The sequence below is a fragment of the Cibotium barometz genome, chromosome 20 (genome assembly GCF_041138505.1).
Source record: "Cibotium barometz isolate CiBa-2024 chromosome 20, ASM4113850v1, whole genome shotgun sequence".
NCBI lineage: Eukaryota > Viridiplantae > Streptophyta > Polypodiopsida > Cyatheales > Cibotiaceae > Cibotium > Cibotium barometz.
The window spans coordinates 54524095-54534220 of NC_141065.1; positions in this window are offsets into that span (position 1 = coordinate 54524095).

The following is a 10126-nucleotide window of genomic DNA, read 5'->3' on the forward strand; positions in this document are numbered from 1 at the left end:
TGGCAACAGTGAGAGTTGTGATAGCAGTGGCTGCGTCAAAGCAATGGTCTTTACATCAGATGGATGTAAAGAATGCATTCTTGCATGGGGATTTGCAAGAAGAGGTGTATATGTTGCAGCCACCTGGTTATGAGGATGTGGGTCACCCCGAGCATGTTTGCAGGTTAAAGAAAGCCTTGTATGGCTTAAAACAAGCACCAAGAGCATGGTCTGACAAGATTTCTGAATATCTTGTCACTATTGGCTTTCATGTAGCCAATGCAGATTTCTCATTGTATGTGAGACATGGTGATAGAGGAGTTGTGCTTGTTGTCATCTATGTAGATGACTTGATCATTACGGGGGACCATGATGCAGAGATCTTTGATGTAAAGATTTTGCTTAGACAGAAGTTCGAGATGAAGGATCTGGGGGAGCTCAGATATTTCTTGGGCATTGAGGTGATTAGGTCACCACATGGTATTGGATTACTGCAGAGACAGTATGGCTTGGACATGTTGTCCAAGTATGGTATGACAGGCTGTAAGCCTATATCTGTGCCATTGGATCAGAATGGCAAGTTGAGTGCAGATTCAGGAGAGATCTTGGAGGATCCTACTATGTACAAGAGCATAGTAGGAAGTTTGATCTACATGACGATCACCAGACCAGATTTGAGCTATGCTGTTGGGTTGGTGAGTCAGTTTATGCAGGTTCCACGGAAACCGCATTTAGATGCAGTGAGACGCATACTGAGGTATGTGAGGTCTACTTTGCATTGTGGACTATTCTATGAGACTGGGACAGAGATATGTGTACATGGGTACACAGATGCTGATTGGGCTGGTAGTATCTCAGACAGAAGATCTACCAGTGGATTCATGTTTACTTTGGGGAGTGCTGCTGTGACTTGGAGCAGCAAGAAGCAGCCTACGGTTGCTCTATCGAGTACAGAAGCCGAGTACAGAGGAGCTGTTATGGCAGCATGTGAGGTAGCTTGGTTGAGAAAGCTACTTGCAGATTTGGGTCTATCTGTGGATAGACAAGTTGTCATTTTCTGTGACAACATTAGCAGTATACAGTTGGCCAGGAACCCAGTCTTTCATGCTCGTACAAAGCACATAGAGGTCCATTACCACTTCGTCAGAGAGAAGGTCTTGGCAGGAGACCTTGACCTTGTTTATGTCAGCACAGAGGATCAGGTAGCTGACATCTTCACCAAAGCATTGGGTACAGAGAAGCTCCGCAGATTCAGGGCATCGCTTGGTGTACATGAGATGGAGTTGAGCTCGAGGGGGAGTGTTGAGATATCGAGCTCGTCTAGTGAGGCGGTGGCCACTGATGACCCGCCTGGGGGATAGGCCCCACACTTACACCACTGGCATGGTTGGTGAGATCTTGGGTGATATGCGGCCAGTGGGATGACAGGCTGTGTGATAGCCATTCTAGAGACTGGCATAGTTATAGCGCCAGCTCATTTAGTCGGGTTCACACTATAGAGAACCCGTGTATGTATTTGGTTGAGTACCTTTCATATTATTGTGTACTCTTATCTTTGTATATGGGGTGTTGAGTGTTGAGTAGAGAAGAAGAAGATTTTCAGCCTCTCACCTTGTGTGTTCTCTATTAGGGTTTTGTGAGTGTGTGTGTGTGCTTGCAAGAGCTCAAGCTCTCTTCCCCCCTGCATCTTTTCAGCGAGGACTAAGAGAACTGCCCGTAGGCAAGGCAAGGGTCCCGATGTTGGTACGAAAGCTGCTGCTAAACAGAGGAGAAAGGGAAAGCATATGCATATTTTGAAACAGGCCAGGTGTAGTAGATTTTCTCAAAGGGTAACTATTTTAAGGGAGATTAGGAAAGCTCAAAAATGTATTGAGCTCTGTATTCCTAAGGCTCCTTTCCAGAGGTTAGTGAGATCAATTTGTGATCAATGGTCTCTTCAGATGAGGCGAAAGAGAACAAGCTTGCTTTGTCTTCATCAGGAGGCAGCCAAAGATTTTATTCTAGAATATTTCAATGATATGTGTATAGTTGCTGCACACGCACACAGAATCACCATCATGGTTAAAGATTCAGAGACTCTGAAGAGAGTATACAAGGGCCAGGGCAGCTGAACAGGAGGCCAAGTTACAGCAGGAAGCACTAAAGCAGAAGAATGCAAAGGCCATGGAGAAGCCTACAGAGGTCGAGCTTTCAAGGAACAAGTTGTACCAGGAGGAAACTGTAGAATTAGATGCTGTTAATTTACATGAATTGTTAAAATTTCAGAATGGTATATATGTCATCGTAGCCCTAGACAATGGGGAGGAGAGACAACTTACTCTCAACTTGGTGGACCTAAATATACTGAAGCAAGAGAGAGATCAGATATCTGACTCTATTTTGTATGTTTGTCTACAGTAAGTTCTTCTTCATCTGAGTCTACTGTATTTATTTGCTTCAAGTTTGATCATTTCTGGTGTTAATGTTTATTTTTTTATTTGCCAGTTTGGTAAAGTGTAAGATCCCTATAGAGTCCCAGGCTGAAGTTTTTATTCTTAATTCTCAACTGGCTTCTCTGCTAAGGATCAAAAGTACTCCACCGGATAACATAAGAAGATGGTTTACCTACTACAACTTTAGGGAAGTCAACACGATTATTTTTCCATATGAATCAAGGTAAATATACATATTTTTTGATATTATTTAAAATTTTGATTGCTTTAATGTCATGTTTTTAACTCTGGTTTTTAATGTTTCAGCAATCATTGGAGCTTTGTCTATTTGGAGGTAGACAAGAAGATTGTCTGGACTATGAATTCCATACCAAGCACACACCCTGAATTAAGACTGTGAGTCTTGCTCATTTATGTTACTTCTAAATTACTAAGTCCTTCTCCAATTTCTGGTGTCTTATTAAATTTGTATGCCTTGACAGTTGTATTAAGAGAATGCTTACAGCTATTGGCCCTATTTGCCTTGTTGAAGGCATTTTTGACTCTACAATCAAGGAAATATCTGTGCCATATCAAATAAATGGCTATTCGTGTGGCTGGAGAACTATTATACATGCAGAGTACCTACTAGACAGCCTGTTTCAACATAACCCTACATGGACCAAGGTAATAAAACTTGTTTATAATTTCTCCACACTCAGCAATCATAAATTTATGCTCTACTAAAGTTGATGATTTTTTTCCCTTTCACCGCCGCCCGCAGTCAAATATTGAAAGATACAACAACCTCTTTGTGGAGCGCTATAGAGTAACCATGATACGGATGATCTTAAAATGTGCTGAGGAGACGACCCCACAGAACGAAACTACTTTCCCACGTGAGGTTGAGGTTCTCGTCCGACAAAATGGACCTGTTCAGCTAGAGCCCCCAACCAAGGGAAGGAGGAGGAGAGTGTTGAGCAAGAGAAGAACGGTGAGGACGGAAAAGGAGAGAAGGAGGAGGAGGGCAGAGAAGAGAAGGGTGAGGTGGAGGAGGGCAGGGAAGAGGAGGTTGAGGAGGGCAGGGAAGAGAAGGGTGAGAAGGAGAAGATGGATGAGGAGGAGAAGAAAGATGAGAAGGTTGAGGAGGGCAGGGAAGAGAAGTGTGAGGTGCAGAATATGGGTGAGGAGGAGAAGAAGGATGAGAATGTTTCGGAAGACCAGAACAACGAGTTGGAAGAGGAGGAGGGAGTTGAGCTCAAGGACACAGATGGAGATGTGGAACATACACCTCAAAAGATTGATGTGAGCCAGTAGACAATTTATTTGTAACATTCTTTAAAGACATGCCCACTACATTTTTAAGTAGTGAAGGTTTGTAACATTTCTTATCAAACTAATTGAAATGTTTTCTGAATTCAGAGACTGATAATTCTAGACGTAAATGGTCTACTTCTCAAAAGGAAATTTGTTCCTTTCAATATTAGCGGGGCAAGAACATTTCATGTAGGGTATATGCACATGATGATGAGGCCAAGAGTGGCAGATTTTGTCAAGTTTGTGCTCTATTTTTTTCGGGCTGCCATTTGGTCCTCAATGGCTTCGTAGAACTTGGAACCTATCATCAGAGTGCTTTGCATAGAAACACGTTTTGAGCCAAGCGACTTTTATTTTGTCTATGATCAAAGGGCTTGTGAAGTGCATCCCAGTATGTTTCATCCAAGAAAAGAGGGAGTGGCGTTGTACACTAAGCCCTTTGCCATTATCCATCTACCTATTGACATACATAATATACTTTGTTGATAGATGATACCCTTGAGAAGGGGATATTTAATCCAAAGCACACTTGTATATCACCCCTACCTTTTAAGGGAGATGTAGATGATAGGTTTTTGGAACAGACACTAATTCTTTATGTAAAGGGCTTGTACAATTTTTCTAGCACAGTTCCAGAATATGTAAAAAACAATCCATTTAATTGAAGTAATTTCTTATAAATCAAAGTGATGACTCATATACATTGCAAGCTTTCTTTCATTGCTAATATAAAAAAGAAGTACTAATAATATAAAAATGATGTACATTGTCTCAATCAAAATTATTGATAATATAAAAAAGTACATAGTCTTGGATCAAAAGTACTACATGGGTAATTGAAGTTACATAGGAATGATAATTACTTTGTTCTGCAAATCTCTGCAAATAATTGTCTTTTCTCTTCTCTGTTGCACCTTTCTTCCATTGTGAAAGAAAGAAAACTCTGATCGCATTTCATTTATGCATTCTTCTATGATATCTTTCCTCAAATGTTGTAGACTGGCATAGCTCCTGCACTGAAATGATTGGGAGCAAGGTTGAGTCTGCATCATGTACTTTAATATCTACCACATTATTGCCCTCTAAACTGGCCACTTCTTGATCCATTGGAACTAGCTCTCCTTTGATGTAACAAGACCGTTTGTACCAATATGACATGATGAATGTTTGTGTTGCTATCATGTACTTAACATTCATTGTCTCTAATGCGATCTGGCAATGGATCTCTTCATGCACTTTCTTGTCCCAACTCTTGTCAAGTAAAGTTGCCAAGAATGTAGAATCTAGATTTTTGCAAATGAGCATAGTATTTGCAATCACTAACATTGAAAAGTAAAGTTGCCACAAGAATGTAGAATCTAGATTTTTGCAAATGAGCATAGTATTTGCAATTTTAACCTCACTGGCATTGAAAAGCTCCACAAAAACAATTATTGGTAGGTAGAGCACAATTTTCACTATCCGTGTGAGACTACTCCCTCGTAGTGTGTGATTGCTGCACGTCTTTGTAAAGCTTACTCTCAACAAATTCTATAATGCATGAATCAGGAATTGGCCAATCTATGTGGTTCCAATATGCTTGGAGAGGCAACTTTTCCAAGCGTCCAGGGGTATTGGCTTTGTCTAGTCAAATAGTAAAAGTGGTCATAAAACAAAACACCTGCATCTGCAAGGCTCCTTTTAGTCCTCCCCTCATACTGCAGTTGCCCAATGTGTGCATGTACCACAGTCATGATCCCAATCATGCACTCAATTGGTTGCCACTCTTCATATGATGAGGGATACACATCTGCATACACAAATAATTGAACCTGAAAATGAGAACAATAATTCAATGATCAATGGTATTAATAGTGATAACAATAATGAATTGATTTGAGGTTCAGAGGATTACAATTTATTTAATGTGGTTGCAAGGATGATTTGAGGTTCAGAGGATTACAATTTATTTAATGTGGTTGCAAGGATGATTGATCCTCTCTGCTAAGTACAAGCTCATTGTGCATGTAGACATGTTGCACAAGCACCTCCTTTATAATTGTCCTTCCGCTCTCTATCTTGAATTCTTTGATTCTACCCTTCCATGACGTTATGAAAATGTTCTTGCTGCTTGTATGTTTTCGCCTTCTTGGTTGCATAAGCACCCAGGTTCCCTTGGTTATTTGAACTTGTGTCCATTGGTTCTGTTCATTGACTGTGTTGGAGATAAGTATAGAAAACACTGATGATCTAAGTCTCCTTGGCCTTTGAAGTGTTTCGTCAATGTCCTCTGATGCAGGATATGATCGACATGATATGAACCGATGGTTTCTAGCCATTGTTTAGAATATATACAGAATTGAAAGATTAGAGTAGAAGGATGAAGGAAAGCAGTGCATAGCTAGGAGAATGAAGAGAGCAAAATGAGAAGAAGAATACATACAAAGGTAGTTCACTTTAAAATTTCCCTCCTCGACAAGTAAAGACAAGATATCGAGGATGAAAAATTCTCCATCTGTACTTGGGCAGGCATCTTCAATGCAATTTTTGTCAGATTCTCCAAAAAAGTTATATATTTAAGATGAATACGATTGTTTTTGGAATATACATAAAAACTTTTTAAGAATTTTTAAATAAATATAGCTAATTTTCAATGTTATGTTGCCTGCTTGCTGCCTGCTTGCTCATTGGTTGGCGGTTATTTTCTCTCTCTTCTCCAAATGACCTCCAAAATGTTCTAATGCATCTGTAATCTCTTTTCACTTCCAATACACGTGTTGTATGTCCTGTAAAGGCTGCGATTTCCAAAGGATGGATCTTTGAGAGCTGTTAAGAAATTACAGCTTATACATAGTGATGTATGTGGTTCTATGAGGACACCATATATTGGGTGATATCTCTACTTCATCACTTTTATTGATGATTACTCCAGATATATCTAGGTGTATCCATTCAAGAAGAAGTCAGAGGTTTTTATGTGCTTTAGCAACTTTGTATCCATGGCTGAAAATGCAAGTGAATGTAAAGTTGGCACGCTTCATTCAAATCGAGGGGGGGAGTATATGTCCAAGGAATTTCATGCATATATGGCTGAAAAAGGCATAAGGCTGATATCCATGTACAATGCCATACACACCTCAGCAAAATGGTGTGGCTGAGAGGAAGAACATGTCTCTCATGGAGATGGCACGATGTATGGTGAAAGCCTAAGATTTACCTCATGATTTTTGGTTAGAGGCAACTATGTGCGCAAACTATGTGTTGAACAAATGCCCTACTAAGGCCTTGTAGTCTAAAACTCCTTATGAAGCTTGGCATAGTAGGAAGCCTTTTGTGGCTCATTTGCATGTTTTTGGTTGTCTTACTTATGCTCTTGTGCCTGAGCAACAATGCAGTAAGCTTGATGATAAGGCAGTTAAATGCATATTTGTGGGATACAACTCTGAAAGCAAGGAATATAGACTCTACCATCCGGCCTCAAAGCAGATGCATACTTGGTTGCAAGTGATTTTTGCAACAATCCAACAGAGAGTACCCTCTATGTGAAGAGGAGTAAGGACACATTTTTGGTCATCATTCTATACATTGATGACATGCTTCTCATGGGACCCGATATAGATTAGATTTCATCCTTTAAGGCTAATTTGCAGTCACATCGTTTGAGATGTCAGATTTGGGGCCCTTGTATTACTATTTGGGGATTCAGTTTATGCAGTGCAATGATGGCATTGTTATGATGTAGTATAAATATATACAAAAGCTATCGAAGAGGTTTAATCTTGAAGACTGTAAACCTGTGGCTACACCTTGGAGACAGGTACTCAACTTAGTCTTCAAGATGCAAGAGACTCTTTTGATGCTAGTTTGTATCAACAGGCTGTTGGATTCCTTCTTTATGTGTGAAACACGAGGCCAGATATACAATATGGGGTCTCACAGTTGAGCAGATTTATGCATAGCCCAAGTACGAAGCATTAGAAGGCTGTTAAATGAGTTTTCCACTGTTTACAGGGCACTCATCATTTTGGATTATTTTATCCAAAGGGGGGTGAGTCACAGTTGCATGCTTTCAGTGATTCAGATTGGGCTAGATGTTATGACACACACGAGTGTCCACTAGTGGGTTTTGCTTTCGCCTTGGTGATTCATGTATATCATGGCTCAACAAGAAGCAGCCTCTACAGTGGCCACTTCCAACTGTGAAGCTGAGTACAGGGCAGCTTTTACAGCTATAGTTGAGTGTGTGTGGCTCAGATGTCTTATGGGCTGATTTGGGTGTTGGACAGTCGTCTAGCACTACGATTTTCACTGACAGCCAGAGCGCATTAGCAGTTTGCGAGAAACCCAGCATTTCATGCTCACACTAAGCACATCGAGGTGCATTACCACTATGTCAGGGAAAGACTCTCTGTAGCAGCAAATATTAGCTTGGTCTATGTGCCTACACATGACAACAACATGGCAGATTTATTCACGAAGGCTTTTCCTCATGAAAAGTTTGAAGATTTTCGTAAAGCTTTGGGCTTACTGCCTTTTTAGGATTGATCGACCATAGCCTGTACATGTTCACATCATCACTCCAGAGGGGGATTTGTAACATTATATGGTAGTGATGTGTGTGAACACACTTAGGACACCTGGGGCACTTTTTCCCTCACTAGGAGGTTTTTTTCCCCGTGCTCTTATCTACTCATTTTGGGGTGTGTATTTATCTTTTGTATCTGGCACACATTTATTCATTCTAATCTAGTGAGTTTATGTGCTCTCAAGCTTCTCTATCTTGTGTGTGTGCATTGTTACAACCCTAACCCTAATTCCAACAAATCCCTGCATCAAAATCCATCTTCCCCAGGTGGGAGATATTGAACTTGAAGGGTGGAGGCCCTTTTTTGCAAGGGCAATTTCTGATATGGCAACGGAGATGAGAAGAGGGGAGTGATCAAAACAACCATGGTTCGAGAGGGCCCGAAGGTCCCAGAGGGGATTACTCACCATCCTCCATTGGACACATAGCACCTATCTAGTATGGCCACCCGCCTATCATACCCAACTTGTTTGTTAGACCACGTGTAGCTGCATGCATTGGCCTTCTTGGCAAACTTTCTTTACATCAACCCAATTGCATTGTTGGAACATGTCTACCATGCATCCTTCTTGGTGTGACTCATGTCCAACTAGGAGCAAGAGCGGTCGGCTGCCATCTCAACCATATTGAAGTCTCCAACAATGATGGCATCTTCTCCTCAAGTACCATGCTTAGGCATTTCTAAAGGGATGCTTTTGCTCAACAAAGTCGTTAGGTGCCTTCCCAGAGGGTTGCTCACTCAACAAAGTCGTTATGTGCATAAACAGAACATAATGTAAATTGAACAGTGGGATTTTTTACCTTCAGCACTGGTGCGTAACAATTCTCCTCTCTGAATTGCTCCATGCATGTCTAGCTAGGCTTGAACATGATGGTCGGCCCCTAACCCAGGCCCCTAACCCATGTGACGGGGTGCATTAGTGTAGAAAGAAAGGGGGTGTTTGCCTCTGGTTTTTAGTTCCTGCACACAGAAAATCAGCTTGCCATTTATCAAAGAGATCCAAAGCCTCTCTTTTTTTCCTAGTGGAGCACATCCCTGGATGTTCCAGGTAATGATTTTCACCTTGGTGTACAAAGACATATTAAACATCTTGAGACATGTCCAACTCAATGGGCTTAAGAGTAGCCAGTGCATCATATTTGTTGCTGAGGATAAGGGTTTGCCCCTTGGCACGGGCTTCTTTCTTGAGAGACCCTTTACCTTGCCTCTACAAGGGGACATTGGTGTCTTTAGGCTGCAAAATTGGGTTGTTATTGCTTGCCATCGTAGACCCATGGTCCTTGGGTGTTCTTTGTCTCTTTTTCATAATGACTCTACTCCCGACATTTGAGCCATGAATGCAGGAGTGACTTCTGAGGGGGTTGAGGATGTGTCTGCACTCTTCTTGGAGTCCTCACTTGCAGTGGAGTTGGTTCCGCAACTCGGTTAGGGGTAGTCCTTTGCAAAGTGTCTAGTTTGCTTGCATTTGTAGGAGTCTGGGACTATTCCAAAGCGGACAGTGGCATTGAACTCGATCCCTTCTGGGGTAGATGGCGAGAGAACATTTGGAATGCCGTTCCTCCGGTCCCATAGGATGCAACGTCGCCTTAGTCCTCGCCCTTCGTAAGGGAGGTATATTGAGGACTCTTCCAAGCACACCAGCCACCTCAGCCCACAAGTAGTATTGTAAGTCTAGGAAGCTAACCCACATCGAGCATTCTTTCTAGAGCACATGTTCTGGTTTGAACATTAGGTACCATGGGATGATATGCACCAAGCTACCATTGTAGTAGAGCAGATGGCATCTCTCTATACCACTGCTTCAATCAACACTTGGAAGAAAACTTAATTACCAGCAAAATGAAAAAACCAGAG